General features: G+C 45.0%; 1 protein-coding gene across 4 annotated transcripts in view; it reads left to right on the top strand.

Moving 5' to 3' along the window:
• SPEG (striated muscle enriched protein kinase) overlaps positions 1-21,671 on the top strand; it is a 153,147-nt gene that overhangs the window by 19,457 nt on the left and 112,019 nt on the right. The window lies entirely within an intron of this gene.

Genomic DNA, 21,671 nt, shown 5'->3' with positions numbered 1-21,671 from the left:
AGCGTCCAGCCGCCTTATCACAGACCCCCACCCCCGGTACTGTATCCTCACCAAATCTCTGCACTCACTGATCATTATGACCGGTGAGGTTCTCAGAGTGACTTACTGACAAGCCGGCTCTTACTGACACTGTACAGAAGCCTGAGGGGTCAATGATAACAAGGATAAGAGGAGCTCCGCCGCATCCTAATGTACATAGGGCTCCAGCTCGAGTCATCTTCTACAAATCTAATACTACTCACGGGTTAAAGGGGCACTCCGGGGAAAAATAGTATTTTTCGATCAACCGGTGTCAGAAAATTATATATAATTTACCTCTATTTAAAAAAAATCAGCCTTTCAGTACTTATCAGCTGCTGTATGTCCTGCAGGATCTGCAGTTTTTTTGTCACATTATATATATATATATATATATATATATATATATATATATATAAATTATAAAGAGCGGCAAAAATTCCCATCAACACCAAAATGGCTGCAATAAAAACTATAGATAATTCCACCGACAGTAGTGCATGGCTTAATCACGGAACCGCCTCAAAAAAAGTTGCTAAATTGCATTGCACTTTAAGGCGAAGAGGAGGCGTGGTGCTGATTTGGTGCTGCTCTGGGATATTATGTGCACTACATGGCGGTATCTGGCACTGCATAGTAGTATGTGTTTGTTGGTGAGGCCCCAGCCTCAACATGTATCGCCTGGCGAGGCCTGAGAACGAAAAGTTTGAGAAGCACTGGTCTGTATATCAGGGCTGTACAGGCTTTTCCTCAGGATTCTCCTATAGTAGTAACACAACTAGGATTCTATGATCTCCACCATGTAACATAGAATGTAGCATGCAAGGATTGTGTACTTCTACAGAATGCACAGAGACAGGTAAGGGCCCATAGTGAAGCATAGCGGCAGTAGATGGATTCATAGCGCTTTGTTGTTTATTAACCCTGCAGTGTAATGATGCACTCCTATTCAACGGAGCGACGGCAGCAGATCGCTGCTATATCAGGCGCTTGTTTTTCAACATGTTGAAAAACAAGCGACTGCAAGGATCAGCCGACATGAACGATGTCGGCTGATCGTTGCACTCTATTCCACGGGACGATTAGCGGCTGATATCGGCCGAATACGGACGATAATCGTTCCGTGGAATAGGGCCTTTACCGTCCTTGGTGCAATGGCCTCTCATAAAACTGCAAGACATAATCGCCTGTCAGATGCAACATAAACAGGCGGTATATGGTGTCAACTACAAGAAGAATCACTGGTAAGGAGTACCCAGGATAAGGAGAGGATAGTCACACAGAGAGGAGTCCTTTAAAAGGAACCCGTCAGCATGTCCAATCCACCTGTAGTCCTGTTAGTCCTGTTCCGCTGTCTGTCCAAAGAACTTCAAACATAGGTCACCCAGTGGAAACCAATTAAGGTCTCTGCAGAAATCCTGTAGTGTGCACATACCCTTACAGGGCAGGAGGAGCTGAGGAGGCCGATATATAACTCAATTCCCCCCCAAAAAGTCACGTCATTAGGATATCACAATTACTAAGTCAGTGACAAATTCAGCTCTGCTCCATGGCTCCAGATGGCAGTCCCCTTCTGTAGTGACTCTGCCCAATGTTTTTGGCTGAATGTGACCCAATCACTAAGATCTCATCCACTCTCCCAGATCAGCTGGTGTCCAGTTACCGCTTTTTATATTCAGCAAGTCATGTGGGAAGAACTCAGGAAACTCTGATCTACAACCAAGCACTGATACTGCTCGTACTGTGCTGCAGCGCTGAGGCGAACTGGGCCCTGAGGAGCTGCATGCATAGGGCAAGAGGAGGCGCCCCCTGCTGGTGCTGGTACATGCCTGCACACCCAGAGAGCTCCTTCTCTCATTGTATATGCCTTCTGCCGCCTTATGGCTACCATACATGTATACCAATAACCGGGGCGTTAAAGTGTCCCGTTTAATCACTTTTCTTGTCCGTGCCCTTATCCATATTTATGGTTTTCAAGATGTCTGCTTGCCATCACCTAATAGAAATCTTGTTACTCTATGGGGCTATTCTCATGGGTGTATAAAATATTAAAAACGACCATTGAAGTCTATGGGGAGAGAATACGATAGCAACGAATTTCATGTGTATGACATATATTGTGAGAGCTGAGTCACAGCAATAGATTTTTAAAGGAGTATTCCACTCAAACATAACGTTTGATATGTTGCTGCCCATGGTGAGACTAACAATTGCTTCCATACTTGTTATTATCTATTCAGTCTCCTTCCCCCAGTTCTCAGCTGCTGCTTTCTGCTGAAGACACAAAAATCTGTGTGTGAGCTTTTCTCTCTGCCTCATCCTTCTCCCCTCCTAGATGATGGATGATGTAAACAAGTCCCTGGCAGGCTGTATCTGCAACATTGTAGCTTCTCTGTAATGCAAACCTTTATATTTGCAGAATGAATTTATCACACACAAAATATTATTTTGTGGCACCGACTTTCCATGTGTGATATCATAAGGCTGATTTATTACCGTGTTTCCATCAGAAAATTGGTGTGTTTTTGTTTCATTTTCCCTTTTGATTTGGTTTTCCGACATATTTACTAAAGGTGTGTGACACAATTTAAAGGGGTTATCCAGTGCTACAAAAACACGGCCACTTTGTTTCAGAGACAACATGACTCTTGTCTCCAGTTCAGGTGCTGTTTGCAATTAAGCTCCATTCACTTCAATGGAACTGAGCAGAAAAACCTGCACCCAAACCGGACACAAGAGTGGGGCTGTCTCTGGAAGAAAGTGGCCATGTTTTTGTAGCGCTGGATAACCCCTATAAGAAGTTGAGATGTGGTGCTGCTATGTACTACCCGGCCAGTGATGTTATTGTGGTGAGGCCAGTGCTAGTCACGCACACAGGTGTGATGTTGGTACCTGCTTTTTGTATGGCCAGTTTGGATTCCCCAAAATGGTCCGTAACCTACTGGGTTGTTGTGGGTCCCTTGGGCTCTTGTCACAACAACCTGGAATGGCAACTGACCCTCTTGGATTGTCGGTACCGCCACTCGCAGAAAGGGGAAAAATAACCCAAGGTGTGCGGTGGTGCGTGTATAGGTGCAGGTGCAAGTAGAGATACACAGAGTCCTGTGCATTTGTTATAAAAATAGAACAACTTTACTGTAGAACTTTATGTAAGTTAACAGTACACGTTTCACAGGCAGTAGAATTCTTTGACACACACTTGAGTGCTTGAGGTAGGTGCTTGAAAGGAGTAGAAGAAGTAGCTGTAGAAGTGCTTGTAGAAAGTAGAGAGAAGAGAAGAGGAGTTTGCCAAAGGAGCCCTGAGCCCAGTGTAGCCCTATACTCTGCCGGAAACATGGTAGATATCTTTAGTAGTTACTCGTGATACTCGTACTCACATTTAGACTGCACTGTGCAGTAGGATACATAGACCTTTACTTTATGGTAACTTTGTCCTACTGATATCAGCTCCTATTGAATCAGGAGTCTGTCCTGCACTTTTTAGATGTGTTCCTGGCGTGGGCTAGGGTGTTCCTTGGTGGCTACTCTCCCTTACTTGAGCTTAGCACTGCACTGTATAAGTGGTAGTTGCTTGAGAATAACTCTTGGTCTCTAGCTGCATCTGTTCACACTGGAAACTAGTCTGAACTGACTTTTGTGTCCCTAGCAGGGGTCCTGGAAAAAGCCAGACCCTGGCTTAGCTTTTGCAGGAAGGTTTTTTTGTGTCCTTTCTCACTGAGAATCTGGATAAGACTGAACTGCACTTCCTCCACCAGTAACTCCTCCTACAGGGGACCTTGTGTACCTGCGTGTGAGTGGTGGGAATAAGTGTGTGCAAGAGAAAGGCAGAAGAGGATAGATAGAAAAGAAAGAGCACCTCCTAGTGGTGAGCACATAACACATGGTACAGATAAACATTAACCCATAACTTCCTTCAGCTGTGCAATAATAGTAATACATAGGCACATAAGAAATACTGACACCTAGTGGGGAAACTGCATACTTCATCCACCACTAAACCTGAGAACTTTTTTAAAGGTGCAGAAAAGAGAAAGAAACACCAGTGGCGGGACACCACAAAGACACATACCATCACGCTCTGCCTCTCCTGTGCAATAGGGACACATCAGCAGGTTAGATTCTTCTAACTTGCTGATAGTTCCCCTTCATTAAATGTCGGACATATTACTCCAGGGCATCTTTGAACCAGCGTATAAAAATTCAATCACTGTTTTTAAGATCTCTGCTTGCTGTCAGTAAAGGACACCTAAAGGCTATAAACCAATCCTGATCATGTCCAGTTGACAAAGGGGCCAAAAGGGCTCAGATACTTAGTAACCCGTAGAGAGAGTGGAAGTGAGCATGCCCCTGTGTGGACGTGCTCTGGGCAGGTTTCCAGTCTCTAAACTAAAGGGTTCTATTCACTGGCAGCAAGAGAAGTCCTGAAACGTTGAAGAACTGATGCAGAAAGTTAGAAAATGGCACCACAATGAAGCTTTATTGACACGGACACGGCCTGGGCCGCTTGTGTCACTATTTCCAGGGCCGGCGTGCCTGTCATACCCAGCAGATATACAGGGAGATGACATACATGGCGGAGCCATTCCAAATCTTCTCACACGTTCCCTGAGGAAGCCGGCCGTAGGTGGCAAATGCACAGTTCACTCGTCGCCTGACTCCTGACTGGAGTTGCGCGCAAAGCATGCTGGGAAATTTCCCTCGGGTTAAAGTCATGGGCTCACAATAGATATCCACCCGGTGCGGGTTAGCTAGCGATTCCTCCACGTTGCTAGGCAACAGGCTGCCAGAAATGTCTGCGTCAAAGTTTATGCGCCATTTTTCTCTCATTTTTCAGCTTGAGAAGATGTATCGCTGGTAGAGGATATAACAGATGTAAGGAACGTGGTGTCTGGTTTATATATACCCCATTATTAGCAGGATAGGAGATGTAATAAGACCCCACAACCTGCGGCCCACCAGCTCCTGCAAAACTACAATTCCCATTATGCCTGTCAAGACAATTTCCATTGTGTTCTGTCCGGCAGTGTTATGGTGTGTTATGGCGAGCAGTTTTATGGCAGGCAGTGTTATGGCAGGCAGTGTTACGAGGGCAGTGTTATGGCGGGCAGTGTTACAGTGGGTAGTGTTATTGCTGGCGGTGTTACAGTGGGTAGTGTTATTGCGGGCAGTGTTACAGTGGGTAGTGTTATTGCGGGCAGTGTTACAGTGGGTAGTGTTACAGTGGGTAGTGTTATTGCAGGCGGTGTTACAGTGGGTAGTGTTATTGCGGGCAGTGTTACAGTGGGTAGTGTTATTGCGGGCAGTGTTACAGTGGGTAGTGTTATTGCAGGCGGTGTTACAGTGGGTAGTGTTATTGCTGGCAGTGTTACAGTGGGTAGTGTTATTGCGGGCAGTGTTACAGTGGGTAGTGTTATTGCGGGCAGTGTTACAGTGGGTAGTGTAACATCTTCAAGAAGTATTAGGAGTCAGGGATGAAATCCAACATGAACTATCTTTATTCATGTCTCCACACATAGATCTGCAGCTTCTCTCCAGCCCCTGAGCAAGCAACTAACTCCTACTTCCTGGTTCCTGTCCCATGTGCTCTGCTCTTAAAGGGACAGGACTGCTTGCTACATATTACATCACCCCCCTTGTTTTTTTTTTTTACATTACATGTGTACAGTTAAGGTAAAGTATATACCAAAAACAACAATACAACTTATAAAAAAAAACACAATTCGCAGTCCTGAATATAGTTCAATCAAACAGGAACAGATTCCAAGACCCTGGCTACATCTCCTCAATCAGTCTGGACGGGGTTCTTCGTTCTCTGGTGGGATACCTTCTAGAAGAGTCAGGATCACCGCTAACTGATGGGCTGGCTATGTCCTGCTGAGAGCTGCCACCATCAGCAGCAGCTCCATCAGTCTCAGAGAGTTCATCAAAGTTGTTGGCTGGTAGTACTTTGAACTGTGAGGCATTCCTGGTTATGGAGTGTCCATCTCGCGCAGCTGTGACCATGCTTCCTTTCTTGACCATTACATAATGGCCCGCTGGGTCATACACTGGAGAAGTCTTCTTGTTTTGCTTTTGACGAACAACCACTGTATCACCCGTCTGAATAGCAGAGGGCTGTGCATGGCGTCTCTTATCTGCATAACGTTTCATTTTGTTCTTGTTGTGTAAGTCGGTTGGTCTAACGGTAGACTCAGCTGGCAGGGCATGTGTAGCTACATCCGGAATACGTATGCGAGGAGTTCGGCCAAACAGGAGCTGAGCTGGAGCAGCATTAGTTGTTGAATGTGGCGTACTTCTGTAGTTGCGCAGGAATTTGTACAAGGCCTGCTTCAGCGGTATATGCTCCAGACTGGCTGCTTTGACTCTCTTGCCTAAGGTGCACATAAATCTTTCCACAATTCCATTTGCTTGTGGCCAGCAAGGGGTAATCTTCCTATGAGTAAACCCAAGATATTCCGAAAATTGTACAAATGCATGTCCATTAAATGGAGGTCCATTATCAGTCTTCACTATCTGTGGAATACCATATGCTGAGAAGATATTATCTAACTCAGGTAAGACACTGGTTGCTGAAATGAATGCAATTGTAGGATATCTTGAATATTCATCAATTGTCACCAGGATGTGTTGTCCATTAGGTAATGGACCATAGATATCAACTGCAACTTCCTCCCATACATTTGTGGGTAGAGGAGACATTTGTAAGGGCTCTGGGTGTGATGAAGGAGTGATAAGCTGGCATGTATTGCAATGTTTTATTAGGTGTTCCACTAAATGATCCATATTTGGGAACCACACCTTTTCTCTGAGAAGTTTTTTTGTACCCACAATTCCCAGATGACCTTCATGAGCAATCTGTATGACTTTGGTACGCAAGACCTTCGGAACCACCAGTTTGGTACCTCTGAGAATGAGGTGGTCCTCAGTCACTGACACTGGAGAATGACTTTAGCTCCTTAAGGTTGATTTCAGGATCTGGAAATTTGGTCCTCTGAATCTCATGCCATGTTCCATTCTGGATAATTTGCATTAAAGCACAGAGTGTCTTGTCATTTGCTGTTGCTGTCACAAATTGATCAGCTGAAAGTGCCTTTGGCACTGCATGAACTGTCACAAAGTTGATATACCTTTCAGTTGCTTGATGTACACCTTGGTCTTCTTCTGAGGGATGTCTAGAAATGTAATCAGCTGGATTACTGTATTTTCCAGGTCGATGAACAATTTTGTAATTGTAATCTTGAAGGCGCAGACCCCACCGTTCAATCCTTGCCGGCATCTTGGCTCTTGGGTTTCCAAAAATGGTGAGGAGCGCTTGATGATCAGTGACTATGGTGAAAGGCGCTCCATAGAGGAAGAGATGAAAACACTCACAGCCCCAGACAACTGCCAGGCTCTCTTTTTCAGGTTGAGAATATTTTTTTCCTGTATTTGTTAATGCTCTGCTAGCATATGCAATGATGGCAGGGTCTGGAGTACTGGGTAGGTATTGTGTCAGAATGGCTCCCAGTCCCACCGGACTTGCATCCACAATCAATTCAGTATGTAAGACGGGATCAAAGTAAGCCATGGTTGTCGTTGAGCACAGTTCATTTTTGATTGCATCAAAAGAATTTTGACATTCTGGAGACCATCTGAATTCACAGCCTTGTTTTGTGAGGTCTCTAAGTGGTGCGCTAATGGTAGGAAAATTCTGGATATATCTAGCACAGTAACTGGACATTCCAAGAAAAGAACGAACTTCGCTGACATTCTGAGGAACAGAGGCCATTTTTATTGCGTGTACCTTTTTTGGATCAGGCCATATGTGACCATAAAACTCCAATGAAGTTTTGTTAAATTCACACTTCTCTTTGTTCAGAGTAAGTCCCCGAGATGCTAAGCATTGAAAGACATCATGTAGCGCACAATTGTGTTCAGCTTGGGTTTTGCCAAAAACTAAAATGTCATCACTGTAGTTTAAGGGTAGCTTCACACGGGCGGGCTCGCAGCGAGATTCTCGCTGCGAGCCCGGCAGGTCCTGTCAGTTTCCATAAACTACATACTTGCTGCGGACCGCAGCGAGTATGTAATTGTACCGCGCTTAACCCCTTCTACTCCCGCCGGCTCCCCCGCTGTAAGCAGCATACATTACCTGTCCTTGCTGCACGGGTCCGGCGTCCTGCTCTCCCGCCCGGCCAATCAGTGGCTGCGGCTGGGCAACACACTAATTGGCCGGACGGGAGAGCAGGACGCCGGACCCGAGCAGCAAGGACAGGTAATGTATGCTGCTTACAGCGGGGGAGCCGGCGGGAGTAGAAGGGGTTAAGCGCGGTACAATTACATACTCGCTGCGGTCCGCAGCAAGTATGTAGTTTATGGGAACTGCCAGGACCTGCCGGGCTCGCAGCGAGAATCTCGCTGCGAGCCCGTCCGTGTGAAGCTACCCTAAAGCATTGGGGATATGTTGGATTACACTTTTTATGGCATCTTGAAAAATCTCTGCAGCTGAACATACCCCAAATGTCAGCCGTTTGTACCGTCTTAGGCCTAAATGTGTAGAAAATGTTGTTAAGTATCTGGACTCTGGGCTCAGCTCAGCCGATGGTAACCTTTGTGAAGGTCCAGTTTTGAAAAGAAAGTTGCTGCATTCAGTAAATGAATAATGTCATTAATTGTGGTAGATATGTGTCTCTCTCTCTCTGAATAGCAGCATTTGGCAGGCGCATGTCAACACACAGTCTCACCTGGTCAGGATTTTGGGGTTTTGGAACCACAACAATTGGAGAAACCCAAGGAGTGGGACCAGTGACAGTTTCAACAATATCATCATCTTCTAAAGACTGGAGTTCCTTTTCCACCTTTTTTCTCAGATGAAACGGAATGCGCCTGTGGGATTGCGCCACTGGGCGAACATTTCCATCCACATGAAGATGTACTTGAAAGTCCTTCAGTTTTCCAAGTCCACTGAACAAAGAGGCAAATTCATTAATCAGAGTTTTCACATCCTGCTCAGCAGGATGAGTTATTGTATGGATGATCTGAATGATGCCCAGATTTAGGGCAGTAACTGAGAAGACAGCCTACAGAACCTTTTAGGATGTAAAAACTTGTTTCTTGCATCTTGCCTTTGTAGCTTATTTCAGCTTCAAATTTTCCCACAGTAGGTAATGGAGTCTGAGATCCATATGGGAAGATTTTAGTCTGCACAGTTTCCAGGACCGGCTTTGTCTGCAATGTCTCATATGTATCACTGTCTACAATGTTCACTGAGGCCCCAGTATCAATGGTGAAAGTAATATCTGGATTGAGTATTGTGACTGTAACACTTGGAGACTGCACAGATTTAGGTGTAGAAGTGATGAATACATAGTCCTCCCTAGTGGTCGGTGTCTCCTCTTCAGCCTGATGCAGGACTTTTACATTAGTCTGTTTAGCTGGAGTGTAAGGAGACTTGGGTATTACTGATCTGCACACTGCTGCAAAATGGTTCTCTTTACCGCACTTGCTGCAGGTTTGTCCTAATGCTGGACATTTGTTTACATGAGGAAAGTCTTTCCCACACCGGTAGCATTTTCTTTGTTTCTGGGTTGAAGTGTCTGCAGTAGTTTTATGCTTGAGATTATGCACATGGATCTCATCCCCTTTTTCCATTGCAGTGGCCTGCTGATCTGCTATTTCTATGGCCCGGGCCATCGTGCAGAGAGTAATCCTGCTGCAGTGCTTTGCGTCTTATAGTGGACGATGTGCAAGATACAGTAATCTGTGTGATAATTTCATCATCCACATCAGTAAATGCACACCCCTGTGCCAGTTCACCTTAAGCGTGTGACATACGTGTCCATGGATTCTTCTGGAAGCTGTTTAGCAATCCTGAACTTGTACCTCTCATATCTGATGTTTTGCTTAGGATTAAAGTGATCTGTTAAGGCTTTGGCGCAGTGGCTATTAGTGTCAGCAACAGGTAGGGTACTGTAAATGTCATATACCTCTGTGCCAGCATAGTGCAGCAATAAAGCTCTATTTCTTTTATCATCTGTTATGTCTATTGCTTCCAGAAAGTTCTCAAACCTGTGCATCCATTTTCTCCAGTTATGGGCCAGGTTATGGCTGTCAGTTGTATGACATTTTGGGAACACATGCATGTAGTCTGCCATCTTCCTTGTATGTATAAGCACACTCTTTGGTGTCTGTATTATGCAGATGGCAGCCTGTACTCACAGCAGCAGAACTCTCATCCCATCCTTGTCGCCAGTTGTAACATCTTCAAGAAGTATTAGGAGTCAGGGATGAAATCCAACATGAACTATCTTTATTCATGTCTCCACACATAGATCTGCAGCTTCTCTCCAGCCCCTGAGCAAGCAACTAACTCCTACTTCCTGGTTCCTGTCCCATGTGCTCTGCTCTTAAAGGGACAGGACTGCTTGCTACATATTACAGCATACCTCCCAACTTTTGCTGAGAGGAAAGAGGGACAGTCACGGCAATGTGCCACGCCCCTATAGCCATGCCCTCCCCATAACCACGCCCCCATAGCCACACCCTCATATCCACGTCACCTATTACCATTATACTACTATACAAGATGCTGGGAAAGCTGGGTGACCTCCATTATACTGACTACCATACAAGATGCTGGGAAAGCTGGGTGACCGCCATTATACTGACTACTATACAAGATGCTGGGAAAGCTGGGTGACCTTCATTATACTACTATACAAAATGCTGGGAACGCTGGGTGACCTCCATTATACTGACTACTATACAAGATGGTAGGAAAGCTTGGTGACCTCATTATACAAGATGGTAGGAAACCCGAGTGACCTTCATTATACTACTATACAAGATGCTGGAAAAGCTGGGTGAACTCCATTATACTGCCTACCATACAAGATGCTGAGAAAGCTGGGTGACCGCCATTATACTGACTACTATACAAGATGGTAGGAAAGCTTGGTGACCTCATTATACAAGATGGTAGGAAAGCCGAGTGACCTTCATTATACTACTGTACAAGATGCTGGGAACGCTGGGTGACCTCCATTATACTGACTACTATACAAGATGGTAGGAAAGCTTGGTGACCTCATTATACAAGATGGTAGGAAAGCCGAGTGACCTTCATTATACTACTATACAAGATGCTGGGAACGCTGGGTGACCGCCATTATACTGATTACTATACAAGATGGTAGGAAAGCTTGGTGACCTCATTATACAAGATGGTAGGAAAGCCGAGTGACCTTCATTATACTACTATACAAGATGCTGGGAACGCTGGGTGACCTCCATTATACTGACTACTATACAAGATGGTAGGAAAGCTTGGTGACCTCATTATACAAGATGGTAGGAAAGCCGAGTGACCTTCATTATACTACTATACAAGATGCTGGGAACGCTGGGTGACCTCCATTATACTGACTACTATACAAGATGGTAGGAAAGCTTGGTGACCTCATTATACAAGATGGTAGGAAAGCCGAGTGACCTTCATTATACTACTATACAAGATGCTGGGAAAGCTGGGTGAACTCCATTATACTGCCTACCATACAAGATGCTGGGAAAGCTGGGTGACCTCCATTATACTGACTATGAGATACTGGGAAAGCTGGGTGACCTCCATTATACTGACTATGAGATACTGGGAAAGCTAGGTGACCTGCATTATACTGACTATGAGATACTGGGAAAGCTGGGTGACCTCCATTATACTGACTATGAGATACTGGGAAAGCTGGGTGACCTGCATTATACTGACTATGAGATACTGGGAAAGATGAGTGACCTCCATTATACTGACTATGAGATACTGGGATAGCTGGGTGACCTCCATTATATTATGAGATACTGGGAAAATTGGGTGACCCCCATTATACTGACTATGAGATACTGGGAAAGATGAGTGACCCCCATTATACTGACTATGAGATACTGGGAAAGCTGGGTGACCTCCATTATACTCACTTCAATAGATGATGCTGGAAAGCTGGGTGACCCCCATTATACTCACTTCAATAGATGATGCTGGAAAGCTGGGTGACCCCCATTATACTCACTTCAATAGATGATGCTGGAAAGCTGGGTGATCTAACAGTCCGTGATAAGAGTTACTATACCTCCCGCGGGTGACATGGGGGGCGGGGCTTATCAACAGGGGCGGGGCTTGCCGGGAGACACCGGGACCGGCCGTAAGTGTAAGTGTGCCCCCAGCCCTGGACCATTCCTCCCCCACCCTACACACCCATTACCTCCATCTGTAGTGTGGCCCGTGCTCCCTGGCCTCCAGCAGCTCTGCCCGGGGAGACACTTGTCGGCCAGATACCTGTGCAGCCTCAGTGCCTCCTCAGCTCCCCCACAGATAGGGCCTGCAGCAACAGCACGTGTACTGCGGTGACCGGGTCACACAGGAAGCAGCTACAGCCCGGGCACCGCAGCACACTGTCTCCTCCATCCACATCACACCAGCCCCCGCACTGCCACAGGGTACACAGGGCGACAGTTACAGCTCCTTCACTCTGCCGCTCCGCACCAGATCCCACAGAATCCGGCGGGTCCAGCTGGGGAGAGGTGCGCGGCAGCGGGACACATCGGGGCTGTACCGGGACGGCGGGACATGACCCCAAAATCGGGACCGTCCCGCCAGATCCGGGACAGTTGGGAGGTATGTATTACAGGTAGTGTTATTGCAGGCGGTGTTACAGTGGGTAGTGTTATTGCGGGCAGTGTTACAGTGGGTAGTGTTATTGCGGGCAGTGTTACAGTGGGTAGTGTTATTGCGGGCGGTGTTACAGTGGGTATTGTTATTGCGGGCCGTGTTACAGTGGGTAGTGTTATTGCGGGCGGTGTTACAGTGGGTAGTGTTATTGCAGGCGGTGTTACAGTGGGTAGTGTTATTGCGGGCAGTGTTACAGTGGGTAGTGTTATTGCGGGCGGTGTTACAGTGGGTAGTGTTATTGCAGGCGGTGTTACAGTGGGTAGTGTTATTGCAGGCAGTGTTACAGTGGGTATTGTTATTGCGGGCAGTGTTACAGTGGGTAGTGTTATTGCGGGCGGTGTTACAGTGGGTAGTGTTATTGCGGGCGGTGTTACAGTGGGTAGTGTTATTGCGGGCAGTGTTACAGTGGGTAGTGTTATTGCAGGCGGTGTTACAGTGGGTAGTGTTATTGCGGGCGGTGTTACAGTGGGTAGTGTTATTGCGGGCGGTGTTACAGTGGGTAGTGTTATTGCGGGCAGTGTTACAGTGGGTAGTGTTATTGCAGGCGGTGTTACAGTGGGTAGTGTTATTGCAGGCAGTGTTACAGTGGGTAGTGTTATTGCGGGCAGTGTTACAGTGGGTAGTGTTATTGCGGGCAGTGTTACAGTGGGTAGTGTTATTGCAGGCGGTGTTACAGTGGGTAGTGTTATTGCAGGCAGTGTTACAGTGGGTAGTGTTATTGCAGGCAGTGTTACAGTGGGTAGTGTTATTGCGGGCGGTGTTACAGTGGGTAGTGTTATTGCGGGCGGTGTTACAGTGGGTAGTGTTATTGCAGGCGGTGTTACAGTGGGTAGTGTTATTGCGGGCGGTGTTACAGTGGGTAGTGTTATTGCAGGCAGTGTTACAGTGGGTAGTGTTATTGCGGCCAGTGTTACAGTGGGTAGTGTTATTGCGGGCAGTGTTACAGTGGGTAGTGTTATTGCGGGCAGTGTTACAGTGGGTAGTGTTATTGCGGGCAGTGTTACAGTGGGTAGTGTTATTGCGGGCAGTGTTATGGGGGACAGCATCTTTGCTTTACGAAAAAAACCACAGGAAAATGCATGGAATACATTTATTTATTTTTGCGGCTTTGCTGCTATTTTTGTATATTTTATATAGGTGATAATCTCCATCCTGAGGCGTAATAACACGTGGCTTATGTCAGGCCCTGTCCATACTCTGCAGTAATCCTCCCCGGGGCCCGGCACATGACTCATGTAATACAATGAATGCATATTTGTAGGACATAACACACAGCACCCCGGGGCCATATGTCTGCATGGCGACTGCGACGGAGAAATCAGCTTCAATAACTGCGACAAGTCCTTCAATCAGGGCCCAGGCTTGTAGTTTATACCTTGCCGGGGGCCATTAGGGAGGCAAGGCGGGGAGGTTATTAATGGTGCCCCAGACTGGATGCTCTGTGGGCTGCCTGTCCATCAGATTTCAGCTCATATTAAAATATGTTACAGGGTGCAGACTGTAGACAGTACTTATAGTATATATACACCATAACCACACAATACAACTGTATCACAGAGTATATCCACAGAGTCCATGTGTACAGGGCTCCAACTGCCAATAGTACTCATAGTATATATGCACCGTAACCACAGAATACAGCTGTATCACAGAGTATATCCACAGAGTCCATGTGTACAGGACTCTGACTGTAGAGAGTACTTATAGTATATATACACCGTAACCACACAATACAACTGTATCACAGAGTATATTCACAGAGTCCATGTGTACAGGGCTCCGACCTATACCACCTATTGCCCACCAGTTTCGAGTGACCCTTCCAATGAGGGTGACACAAGCTCCAGACCTTGTTACCTGGGTGGAGCAGAGTGGCCAAGATTTCCTGATGACACCAGCACTGCGAGATAAATTACGTAGTCTTCTAGCAACTTTGCTCTATCCGGATCAGTTCCTCTTGTTAGGATACTGTGCTGCACTTTTAGACTTGTTCTTGGCGTGGGTTGGGTTGATCTCTGACTTGTCCTCTCCTTGGAGTAGCATAACACTGCGTAGTGTGGGGAAGTTCTGTTTTCAAGAAACTGGTGTCTGCGTCTCCCATGTGCGTCTGTTGACTACCACCGACTAGACCACACTACAGACTAGTTCTGGAGTGGGGACCTGGCAGAGCCAGGGCCCAGCTGGACTACAGCAGGGACCAACTTGTCTTGCGTCCTCTCTCAACCAAGACTTGGGTAAGACTCACTAAGTGTGGGTGTATACTTCCTCTCCCCATGTGACAACTTCCTACAGGAGGTGTAATTTCCCCTGTGAGTGGTGGAGAAGAAAGTATAGAAAGGAAGGAGCATAGAGACAGGCAGAGAAGAAGAGAGGGTTCCCATTGGTGCACAGATTACAACAAACAATAACCCTTTAGTTACCTGCAGCTGTGCAAAATACAAGTACAGTTACATACAATAGTGGCATCTTGTGGTAAAACTTAGGTACTACTTCTTCACCACAGTAAGTTGAAGTACAGATTTTTGCGAGGGGTGAAAAACACTAGTAACACCAGTGTACAGGGCTTTGACTGCAAAAAGTACTCATAGTAGACTAATACCACAAACAATAAGGAGGGAATTCATCAAGCTGCACGCGGCATATGTCGGGGAAAGACACAGATCTTTCCGCAAACCGCATAGTCCATGCTTGCCTGATAGCAGGGGACATGGCAAGGCAGGGAAAGGAAGTGTCGCCTCCCCCCCACCTGATTTATCATGCTTGGGGGCGGGGCTTTATGTAAGACCGACATACCGGTACACAGGTCTTGATAGATTCCCCTCTGTATAGGTGACTGCAGTAAAGTTAAAGGGGTTGTCCGGGATAAAATAATATTTTATGCTGCCGGGGCTGTGGGGGGAGATGTCAAGAACATATGCTACCAGCGATTTCCAAACATTCCTTCAAAATGCTGCACACATATGGGGTCATTGGTAATAATGTGTGTGTGTGGGGGGGGGGGCTACTGTGGCTCTCACGGAAACTAAGCTGGTACCCATACATGATATATATCCATAGGAATAGTGGCTGTATACTGTAGGGGTTCTGGCTTTTGTTATCGTTACATATATATTGTGGGGGGAAGGGGGGGGGGCTTGCCTGTGTCTTCACAGGCAGAAAATATTACTGCCTGTGACGTGTCGCTGCTAGATCTGTCAGTAGATGGCGCTGTGGATCCCTTGTATTAGATCCTACATTTGACAATTTCCAGCAGGGCCTGGATTAGGTTTGTGTGAAGCAACGTATAATATAATATTCCTATAGGGCGTCTTCTATGACTTTATACAGACAACATCATCAACAATGCTCCATGTACAGCAGTTGACTTTCTCTTAGTGAATCTGTGCAACGCGACACTCATTTATATCACAACTTGCATAACGTCCTAGTAACAATGCTGAGAGGAAAATTCTATTCTCCTACCTGCTTCCACATGGCGTCCTACTCTTATACTTCTTAAAGGAGTATTGTAGGGGGGGGGGGAATATATTTAAATATACTATTTAAACTGGTTCCAGAAAGTCATGCAGATTTGTAAAATTACTTCTATTAAAAAATCTCCAGTACTTATCAGCTGCTGCATGTCCTAGAGGAAGTGGTGTATTCTCTCCAGTCTGACACAGTGCTCTCTGCTGCCACCTCTGTCCATGTCAGGAACTGTCCAGAGCAGAAGAGGTTTTCTATGGGGATTTGCTGCTGCTCTGCACAGTTCCTGATATGGACAGAGGTGGCAGCAGAGAGCACTGTGTCAGACTGGAGAGAATACACCACTTCCTGCAGGACATACAGCAGCTGATAAGTACTGGAAGACTGGGGATTTTTTAATAGACATAATTTACAGGTATTTATATCATTATGACATCAGTTCATTTAAAAACACTGTGAATCAATTTACAGTAAATATGTCAATCATTTACATAAAAAGTTCAGTTATTTCATAAAAACATTACATTACTGATCCTGAGTTACATCCTGTGTTATACTCCAGAGCTGCACTCACTATTCTGCTGGTGGGGTCACTGTGTACATACATTACATTACTGATCCTGAGTTACATCCTGTATTATACTCCAGAGCTGCACTCACTATTCTGCTATATGAAGATGTGTTGTGACTCTCTCTAGGCAGTGTACAGTATAAGGGCATTGTGGTACCTGTATGACAATAACAATGTAATTGGGCTGTAGAGTATTTAGGAACATTCTGGGGTCAGTGAGCTATGAGACCCCATCAGACAGATGACCACACTGCTGCCATGTGTGAACGAGGCCTAAGTGACCAGATTTTGGGCTTTGGGGGGTGTCACAGGGATTCCCAGGCCCCCGTCAGATGCCACCTTGGTTTTTATTAAATCTGACTTTATTCAAGGGCACAGATGACGGGAGCGGTTCTGGTTGCCATGGAAACTGACAGATGTGCTCTCCCTCCGTCTGCGAGAGGGGATAATGCATTGATGCACATGATGAGAGAGAGAATGCGGTTACTGAGTCACGCCGAGCCTCCGGGCCCCGCCGGACGTGAGGATGTCTAGGAGAATCTCCATTACCCACTGAACCTCTCCGGCCCCGATAGAAGTAAACATTGGGTTAACCCCCGGCTGCCCAGCCACGTCCACCCGACCCAGGCGGGAGGAGAATAATCGGTATTCATCTCTACGGTCGCGCGTCCGTCTCGCCTTCTCCCCTCCTGTCACTTTGCTAACAATTCTATTCATCTCTGTCTGTAGGTTACAACCAATATGGCTGCCGTTGCAGTTCCTCTAAGTTTGTTGCATAACTAGGTAGATGTTTCATTCGCTCCTATTCACGGTCGCCATATTGGTTGTAACCTAGAAATAGATATACTAATGCAATTCTTTTATATTTCACCGCCATCTTTTTAACAGCACTTAGTGGCACACTTTACTGCAAGCCCCATGGACATAGACAACAAAAGGATAGGAGTTGTCCCATAGAGATTAATGGGAAGCATTACTGGATATACAGGGAGGGGGAGGCTGAGCTGTGAACTTTATCTATCCTCTTCTCTATCTACCACTTTTCGCTACAATTCTGTACAGATCGCTTTACGGCAGGCTCCTTCTTATCATCGCAGGCAAAACAGGAAGTTTCGGCTTAGGCCTAGTGGTGAGAATGGAAACTGCAAGATTATTTTAGATTACGGATAGGAAATTTTAATTATCGATAGTAAATTGCAAAACTACAATCCCCAGCATACCCGGACCCAGCAGGCCTGTTGGGAGTTGTAGTTCTGCAACATCTGAACAGCTACAGGTTAAAGATCAATGTATCATCAACATAGTTGCTTTCTACCAAAAACAGTGCCACCCCTGTCCTCAGGTTGTGTGTGGTATTACAACTCAGCTCCATTCAACTCAATGGAACCAAGCACCCAAACTTGAAGAAAAAGAGGAAAGCAGCCATTCCCCCCCCCCCCCCCCCCGAATCCTGGATAACCCCTTTAAGAGGAAACCTCAAAATGTTTGCAGATCTTACGGATGTATCTGACACCAGCAAAACACCACACAAGTGGGCCGCGGCGGCTGCGCCTGCATGCTGTGGGAAGGTAGGACAGGCGGAGAAAGTGACTCACGGATTTGTAAAAAAAAAAAAGAGAAGAGATTAGAGAAGCGAGTGGGCAACCAAGCAGATGATCTGTGGTGAGAAGGAACTGAGAAGGCAACGACAAGTAGTCATGGAAGAGGCAGAAAATGAAGAGTGACAGCGAGCAGCCAGCGGAGGGGGATGTGAGAGGAGACGGACAGAGACAGCTGCCATCGCTGACGTGACACCCATGCTCAGAGGCAGCCGGCCCAGGACCTCCGTGCACTTAAAGAGGCAGCACCGTGACACCTGGCCAGCCGAATGACAGGCGGCCTAATAAAACGGTGCGGGTCACTACCTGCAAGAGTTTACAGCCAATAACCGACGACATTATAACAAAGCGCCATGTCCTACTGCGCCACTAGGGAGGTGTTCACACTGCAGAGGCCATTTGGCATCTCCTTCACCCATATCCATTGGATCTCATTCATCTCACAATCTTCTTTTGGCAGAAACCAATGCGGTATAGCTTCATCTCCACTAAATAGAATAGCGTACACTACTCCATCTAATAAAAAAAACATATATCGTGCCGTATACAGCGCTTTCTTTTAGGCGTTTTTCTCAGGTACAAATTTTTTTAGGGGGCTGAACAAAATTCTTATGGTTATTTTTATTTTATATCTAATATATATATATATATATATTCATTATTTTTAAAGGGGTACTCAAGCAAAAATTTTAATTTACGTGTATAAAAAAAAATCTCCAGTTTTTCAGTACTTATTAGCTCCTGTATGTTCTGCAGGAAGTGGTTTATCCTTTCCAGTCTGACACGTTGCTCTCTGCTGCCACCTCTGTCCATGTCAGGAACTGTCTAGAGCAGCAAATCCCCATAGAAAACCTCTCCTGCTCTGGACAGTTCCTGACATGGACAGAGGTGGCAGCAGAGAGTACTGTGTCACACTGGGAAGAATACACCAGTTCCTGCAGGACATACAGCAGCTGATAAGTACTGGAAAACTGGAGATTTGTTAATAGAAGTAAATTACCAATCTCTGGCACTTCCTAGCACCAATTGATTTGAAAGAAAAAAAAATTGGGTTGGACTACCCCTTTACATATGGTTATAATTTGTTAAAATCTAAAAAAAAATTCCTCACTAATCACGCAGCTTATGAACATTTTGGGATGGATTTTCTATGTTTGGCCATCAATCAATTACTCTGATATTTCATAAATGAACCAGGAAGAGCAGTATGAACACCAGCATAGTTCCCTCCCAAGCAGTGCCGCAGTGTGTAATATCCTTAGGTGACACTCCGGCTACTTTTCCTGGATGTACAAACAGCTAAACTCTTCACTACAACATTTACCATTTTCAATACACCTAATGGATGTTGAGTACATTTTCTTCCAGCCGGGAGCTGGCACCAATCTCTCCAGAAGGTTCTCCTAGTCATTGTAAATAAACATATCGCCCAGCGTAAAGTACTAAACGACAGCACAAATGCTGCCTAATGTCTAACAAAGTGCATCGTAAGGAGTGTCTGTCATCCCTGCCAGTAACAGTATGTTACCAATATGGCTGATGTCTGATGGATGGGAGTACACTCAATATTATAGTAGTTATATACTTGTATATAGGAGGCAGTATTATACTAGTTATATCCCTGTATATAGGAGCAGTATTATACTAGTTATATTCCTGTATATAGGAGCAGTATTATAGTAGTTATATTCCTGTATATAGGGGCAGTATTATAGTAGTTATATTCTTGTATATAGGGGCAGTATTATAGTAGTTATATTCTTGTATATAGGATCAGTATTATAGTAGATATATTCCTGTATATAGGGGCAGTATTATAGTAGTTATGCAGGAGGGAGATACAGCTGGCCCGCACCACTAATCAGAACACCAGTGTCTGGGAGTCTACGGCAGTAGACGTGCAAGACAGGTGGCAGGTATTCGGCTGAAGACCGGGGGTGCAAGACGGTACAGTGTTGATGCAAGTTGTGAGAGGTAGATAAATCAGCACTCACCCAGTATCTTGAATCAGCTCACTTTATTCCGTCTGCCATCGGTAGCGGGGAGGGGAAGGTGCGGACGCGCACTGGGACGCCCGTTTCGGGGATACACCCCTTTTGTCGACCAGGTGATTGCAATCACCTGGTTGACAAAGGGGGTGTATCCCCGAAACGGCCGTCCCAGTGCGCGTCCGCACCTTCCCCTCCCCGCTACCGATGGCAGACGGAATAAAGTGAGCTGATTCAAGATACTGGGTGAGTGCTGATTTATCTACCTCTCACAACATTATAGTAGTTATATTCCTGTATATAGGAGCAGTATTATAGTAGTTATATTCTTGTATATAGGAGGCAGTATTATAGTAGTTATATTCCTGTATATAGGGGCAGTATTATAGTAGTTATATTCTTGTATATAGGAGCAGTATTATAGTAGTTATATTCTTGTATATAGGGAGCAGTATTATAGTAGTTATATCCCTGTATATAGGAGCAGTATTATAGTAGTTATATCCCTGTATATAGGAGCAGTATTATAGTAGTTATATTCCTGTATATAGGAGCAGTATTATAGTAGTTATATTCTTATATATAGGGAGCAGTATTATAGAAGTTATATTCTTGTATATAGGGGCAGTATTATAGTAGTTATATTCTTGTATATAGGAGCAGTTTTATAGTAGTTATATTCCTGTATATAGGAGCAGTATTATAGTAGTTATATTCTTGTATACAGGAGCAGTATTATAGTAGTTATATTCTTGTATATAGGAGCAGTATTATAGTAGTTATATTCTTGTATACAGGAGCAGTATTATAGTAGTTATAGTCTTGTATATAGGAGCAGTATTATAGTAGTTATATTCTTGTATATAGGGAGCAGTATTATAGTAGTTATATTCCTGTATATAGGAGCAGTATTATAGTAGTTATATTCCTGTATATAGGAGCAGTATTATAGTAGTTATATTCCTGTATATAGGAGGCAGTATTATAGTAGTTATATTCCTGTATATAGGAGCAGTATTATAGTAGTTATATTCTTGTATATAGGAGCAGTATTATAGTAGTTATATTCTTGTATATAGGAGCAGTATTATAGAAGTTATTTTCTTGTATATAGGGGCAGTATTATAGTAGTTATATTCTTGTATATAGGAGCAGTATTATAGTAGTTATATTCTTGTATATAGGAGCAGTATTATAGTAGTTATAGTCTTTAATATAGGAGCAGTATTATAGTAGTTATATTCTTGTATATAGGAGCAGTATTATAGTAGTTATATTCTTGTATACAGGAGCAGTATTATAGTAGTTATAGTCTTGTATATAGGGGCAGT

Source organism: Dendropsophus ebraccatus, chromosome 9 (genome assembly GCF_027789765.1).
Source record: "Dendropsophus ebraccatus isolate aDenEbr1 chromosome 9, aDenEbr1.pat, whole genome shotgun sequence".
Taxonomy (NCBI): Eukaryota; Metazoa; Chordata; class Amphibia; order Anura; family Hylidae; genus Dendropsophus; species Dendropsophus ebraccatus.
This window is presented reverse-complemented; position numbering and strand designations above follow the sequence as displayed.